We start from the raw sequence: 6,129 nt of genomic DNA, 5'->3' as shown, positions 1-6,129 counted from the left end.
TTTTAAGTTAGTATTTTGTAGGCAAGGATTTCAGACATTGATATGATTGGTAACATTATCAGCTTGCATGTTTGTTTACATTTTTAAAATGAAATTATTTTGCAATAAACATTAAAATTTTAGACTAACATTGTTTTGTTTATTTCTTTTCAGGTACCCCCATCAGAAGGACAGGAGCACCGCGTCGCAGAGAGCCTCAGGAGTCATCACAGGTAAGTTTTGTTGCATTTTGGCGGTGGTCTGTTGCGGCCGCTGGAAGTGGGCAACTTGCAACAAGTTGCAGGTGATTTGTTCTCAGCTGCGTCATCCCACGCAGCCGTCGTTTGGTGAAGATCCGATTATATCGTCAATGGCAGCTTTATGCAATTGTTTAATGAGTTTGTTTGTATTGTAGATGCATATTGCCGGTCGTCGGGAAGAGTTGCGAATAGTTGTCCAGCGCAGCCGTCATTGCGTTTTTATTGAGCGAAGGAAGCCAGGTGCGTCGCGTCTTGTGGCCATAGCTTCAGGATTGGTTGCTTGAGGCCGCCAGTTCGAGATTTGTTGCAGAGAGCCGCCGCAACGAGATTGCCATGGAAATGGATGTAAAAATAGAATTTGGTAAGTATTATATATGCTATTTGTTAATTATGATTGCATTAATTTTTGTTGTTTCAGGTACATTGAGTGGAATTTAATTTAAGGTAAGTATTATATTGGTGTATATTTGTTTATATAGTTGCGTTTATTATTGTTTTTCAGGTACTTAAAGAGGAAGCTAGTCTGGGGTGAGTATTTGATTGCTTTTATAATTGCGTTGATTTATTTGCTTTTCAGGTACGTTTTGTATGGGCTAAATTGGAGGCCCTTGTCATTGTGTTATTGCAGCTGGAAAGCCACGATTTTGGAGTCATCAAGTTTGCAATTAGATAAGTATTATATTATAAATATATATTTCCCAGTAATAGCTTGTGTTCCCTTTTTTCAATAGTTGAAGTCTTGGAAGCTGGAGCTGCGTGCTTGACGTCAGCAGGATGGGGCCGTCTGTTATCGTCTGCTACTTTGTTTGTCCGGTTTGTTATTATTTATGTGTCCTTGAGTAGTTTTTATATCGCATTCTTATTTATTTTCCTTTCATTGCAGGTTAGGAGAGAATTCGTCGATGATGCAGGACAGGGGAGAAATATACAATTTGAGGACAAGTTTTGCAGCGTAAGGGTGTGGCATCTGCGCCACGCAAATGATCTTTATTAAAGCATTGGCGTCAGGAGGTGGAGACGGTATCATAAAATTGTCAGATTTTTGTATCTATAATCGCAAATGTTGGCGATTTTGTTTTGCTTTGACGGGGCCCGTCTCCTGGTTTGCGTGCGCGTCATCGGCAGGATGAGGTCGTATTTTTGTGTCTGCTGGTTTGCCTGTCAGGTTTGTAATTTCCTGTGTGTCCTTGATTAATTTATTATTATATTATTATTAATTTTCCTTTCATTATAGATTCTCAGGAATTCATTGGAAAAAAAAACGGAATTGTGGAAATTATACAATTTGGAGACGGATTTTAATTCTTTTTAATTTGATGTCAGCTCCGGGATAATGATCCTTGTTAGTGCAGTGGCATCAGGAGGTGGAGACGGCGTTGTAAGATTGTCAAATTTTTGTGTTTATAATCACAAAATATGGTGATTTTGTTTTTCTTTGCAGGGCTCGTCTTCTCTTGTTGGTTGCTTTGGATCACCAGTTGGCTGTGTTTATTGAGGTAAGTGCTTTATTTGATTGTCTTTGTTAATTTTCTTATTGGTTAATTGTTTTGTTTTCAGGTTTAGCGTCTCTAATGTAGGCGCTCGTCGATCTGAGAGAATTTAAGAGTAGTGGAAAGGATAGATTTTGCAGCTCCGCGCTGAGAGCCCTGAACGAAGCGTAGGCAGCTTATATGGCCCGTCTATTGCAGTGCAGCACTGCAAGTGGATTGCATCGGAGATAAGGGATACTAATCGGGACCGTGTGGCAAGGAGGTTCAGGTAAGTGACGTTGTGCATAAATTGCTGCAGCGAGTCGCCTTTTATTCATCATGTTTCTGCCACACTAATCCTTTTCGTATCGATCTACCGCTTCATCTTATAGGACTTGGTTGTATTTTTCGTATCTTTCATCAGTATCAGCTGGAGTGCGTTTTCGTAAGCTTGATTATCCGGATGCTTTGAGGTGTGAGTATTGATTATATTTTTACTTTGTAGGTGGAGGTACGGAGACAGAATGAATTCTGTTCCGCATCCACAATTTATTTTGCCTTTGATTACATTTATGCAATATGTAGGTACAATTATTTGAATTTAGAGTTTAACATTGTCCAACTTTACTGGTGGAGGTACGGAGACAGAATGACTTCTGTTCCGCATCCACAATTTATTTTGCCTTTGATTACATTTTGTGCAATATATAGGTACAATTATTTGAATTTAGAATTTAACATTGCATGAGGTGAGTTGGGGATTTGGACATAGTTAGTATTTAATATTTAGTTAGTATTTTTTTTTTTTGCTTTAGGCTTAGATTATAGACAGAAACATGGACTGGTAACATTATCATCTTATATGTTTTGTTTACATTAATAATTTGTAGTAATTTTACAAAAAAAAACATTGAAATTAGGTACTAATATTATACATTTTATTTCTTTTCAGGTACCCCCGCCAGAAGGACGGAAGCACCGAGTTGCTGGAGGCCTCAAGAGTCATTGGAGGTGAGTATTAGTTGTGATTTGGCAGGAAATTTGCTTCGGACGCTGGATGCGCGCCACTTGCCATATGTATGTCCGGAAAGCGTTGCAGGTAATTTATTGGTGGTAAGAATATGACGCGCCGCTGTCATTTGTTGGTTTTCTCTTCCACCCTCAGTGGTAGATGTTTGCGATTATTTATTTAGCTTGTTAAATTGCAGGTCAGCTTCGGCGGTCGTCGGGAAGAGGATGCCTGAAGAAAGGTCCGGAACAGCGGTCGTCACGTAGTTTTGGAGCTGCTGCCATTATTGTGGTGTGATCTGTCTCATTATGGCAGAGGAGTCGACAGTGATGATTGTGGCTTGGTCGTTCATCTAGGGTGGCTAGGTGCGCCGCGTTTTGTGGCCATTTCGTCAGGGTTTGCAGCTTGGAGCCTCCGGAACGTGATTAGTTGCCGAGGGCCGTCGCAACGATTGGGGCCATGGAAATGGAAGTAAAATTAGAGATTGGGTGAGTATTATATTTGTTATTTGATTTTGTGATTGTGTCATTTTGTGTTTTTTCAGGTACGTTTAGTGGGAGGTAAGTATGTTTTTTACTTTGTAGGTGGAGGTACGGAGACAGAATGAATTCTGTTCCGCATCCACAACTTTATTTTGCCTTTGATTACAATAAATGCAATATGTAGGTACAATAATTTGAATTTTTGAGTTTAACATAGCATGGGGTGAGTTTGGGGCTTGGACATAGTTAGTATTAATTTTAAGTTAGTATTTTGTAGGCAAGGATTTCAGACATTGATATGATTGGTAACATTATCAGCTTGCATGTTTGTTTACATTTTTAAAATGAAATTATTTTGCAATAAACATTAAAATTTTAGACTAACATTGTTTTGTTTATTTCTTTTCAGGTACCCCCATCAGAAGGACAGGAGCACCGCGTCGCAGAGAGCCTCAGGAGTCATCACAGGTAAGTTTTGTTGCATTTTGGCGGTGGTCTGTTGCGGCCGCTGGAAGTGGGCAACTTGCAACAAGTTGCAGGTGATTTGTTCTCAGCTGCGTCATCCCACGCAGCCGTCGTTTGGTGAAGATCCGATTATATCGTCAATGGCAGCTTTATGCAATTGTTTAATGAGTTTGTTTGTATTGTAGATGCATATTGCCGGTCGTCGGGAAGAGTTGCGAATAGTTGTCCAGCGCAGCCGTCATTGCGTTTTTATTGAGCGAAGGAAGCCAGGTGCGTCGCGTCTTGTGGCCATAGCTTCAGGATTGGTTGCTTGAGGCCGCCAGTTCGAGATTTGTTGCAGAGAGCCGCCGCAACGAGATTGCCATGGAAATGGATGTAAAAATAGAATTTGGTAAGTATTATATATGCTATTTGTTAATTATGATTGCATTAATTTTTGTTGTTTCAGGTACATTGAGTGGAATTTAATTTAAGGTAAGTATTATATTGGTGTATATTTGTTTATATAGTTGCGTTTATTATTGTTTTTCAGGTACTTAAAGAGGAAGCTAGTCTGGGGTGAGTATTTGATTGCTTTTATAATTGCGTTGATTTATTTGCTTTTCAGGTACGTTTTGTATGGGCTAAATTGGAGGCCCTTGTCATTGTGTTATTGCAGCTGGAAAGCCACGATTTTGGAGTCATCAAGTTTGCAATTAGATAAGTATTATATTATAAATATATATTTCCCAGTAATAGCTTGTGTTCCCTTTTTTCAATAGTTGAAGTCTTGGAAGCTGGAGCTGCGTGCTTGACGTCAGCAGGATGGGGCCGTCTGTTATCGTCTGCTACTTTGTTTGTCCGGTTTGTTATTATTTATGTGTCCTTGAGTAGTTTTTATATCGCATTCTTATTTATTTTCCTTTCATTGCAGGTTAGGAGAGAATTCGTCGATGATGCAGGACAGGGGAGAAATATACAATTTGAGGACAAGTTTTGCAGCGTAAGGGTGTGGCATCTGCGCCACGCAAATGATCTTTATTAAAGCATTGGCGTCAGGAGGTGGAGACGGTATCATAAAATTGTCAGATTTTTGTATCTATAATCGCAAATGTTGGCGATTTTGTTTTGCTTTGACGGGGCCCGTCTCCTGGTTTGCGTGCGCGTCATCGGCAGGATGAGGTCGTATTTTTGTGTCTGCTGGTTTGCCTGTCAGGTTTGTAATTTCCTGTGTGTCCTTGATTAATTTATTATTATATTATTATTAATTTTCCTTTCATTATAGATTCTCAGGAATTCATTGGAAAAAAAAAACGGAATTGTGGAAATTATACAATTTGGAGACGGATTTTAATTCTTTTTAATTTGATGTCAGCTCCGGGATAATGATCCTTGTTAGTGCAGTGGCATCAGGAGGTGGAGACGGCGTTGTAAGATTGTCAAATTTTTGTGTTTATAATCACAAAATATGGTGATTTTGTTTTTCTTTGCAGGGCTCGTCTTCTCTTGTTGGTTGCTTTGGATCACCAGTTGGCTGTGTTTATTGAGGTAAGTGCTTTATTTGATTGTCTTTGTTAATTTTCTTATTGGTTAATTGTTTTGTTTTCAGGTTTAGCGTCTCTAATGTAGGCGCTCGTCGATCTGAGAGAATTTAAGAGTAGTGGAAAGGATAGATTTTGCAGCTCCGCGCTGAGAGCCCTGAACGAAGCGTAGGCAGCTTATATGGCCCGTCTATTGCAGTGCAGCACTGCAAGTGGATTGCATCGGAGATAAGGGATACTAATCGGGACCGTGTGGCAAGGAGGTTCAGGTAAGTGACGTTGTGCATAAATTGCTGCAGCGAGTCGCCTTTTATTCATCATGTTTCTGCCACACTAATCCTTTTCGTATCGATCTACCGCTTCATCTTATAGGACTTGGTTGTATTTTTCGTATCTTTCATCAGTATCAGCTGGAGTGCGTTTTCGTAAGCTTGATTATCCGGATGCTTTGAGGTGTGAGTATTGATTATATTGATTATATTTTAATTCCATTATCTAATTGAATTTGTATTCTAAGGAAATTAGGCTGTGTCGAGGAAGGAGATGACCGAGCAAGAGTTTGGGAGCAGACTGACGTGCGCTTTTCCATCGGATATAGATGTTGTTAGAATAAGTATAAGTAAATGTAGGATTAATTGGAAGTTTCCATGTCAGGATTGTTAACTCTTCCTTGTATGATTAAGGCCAATAAACTGTCAATTTTCTTCTCTAAATTGTCGACTCTATTTGCTAAGTTTGTTGTGTGGTCGTCCAAGAAGCCTTTTTGCGAGTTAGGATTGTAGTTTATTGGCGATGGCGTGGCTTCATCTATAAATCTTGGCTTGAAGCTAGCTCTAGCAGCTCTGCTGGTGGTAGGAGGGCTGTCATTTCTAACTTGCATGGGATTTGAAGTACCTTTTCAGGTTCCTGGTCGTTTCTTCACTCCTTTGTTTTCGGAGCATGTCC

General features: G+C 39.7%; 1 long non-coding RNA gene across 3 annotated transcripts; it reads left to right on the top strand.

Annotated features, from left to right (window-relative positions):
• The first annotated feature begins 1,025 nt into the window (after positions 1–1,025).
• LOC116803528 lies at positions 1,026–5,897 on the top strand. 3 transcript variants are annotated; one of them, XR_004363638.1, is made up of 7 exons: positions 1,026–1,052; positions 1,123–1,404; positions 1,474–1,617; positions 1,681–1,735; positions 1,797–1,997; positions 2,101–2,183; positions 5,710–5,897. It is a non-coding gene; the product is annotated as an uncharacterized LOC116803528 (long non-coding RNA). The 3 variants fall into 3 exon arrangements; XR_004363637.1 differs by lacking the exons at positions 1,026–1,052; positions 1,123–1,404; positions 1,474–1,617; ... (1 more) ...; positions 1,797–1,997; positions 2,101–2,183 and adding exons at positions 4,481–4,507; positions 4,578–4,859; positions 4,929–5,073; ... (1 more) ...; positions 5,253–5,453; positions 5,557–5,639; XR_004363636.1 differs by lacking the exons at positions 1,026–1,052; positions 1,123–1,404; positions 1,474–1,617; ... (1 more) ...; positions 1,797–1,997; positions 2,101–2,183 and adding exons at positions 4,481–4,507; positions 4,578–4,859; positions 4,929–5,073; ... (1 more) ...; positions 5,253–5,453; positions 5,557–5,639 and having other exon boundaries at positions 5,702–5,897.
• Positions 5,898–6,129: the final 232 nt, after the last annotated feature.

Source organism: Drosophila sechellia, chromosome 2L (genome assembly GCF_004382195.2).
Source record: "Drosophila sechellia strain sech25 chromosome 2L, ASM438219v1, whole genome shotgun sequence".
Lineage (NCBI taxonomy): Eukaryota > Metazoa > Arthropoda > Insecta > Diptera > Drosophilidae > Drosophila > Drosophila sechellia.
The sequence above is the reverse complement of the archived record's forward strand: the minus strand, read 5'-3'. Positions and strand labels throughout refer to the sequence as shown.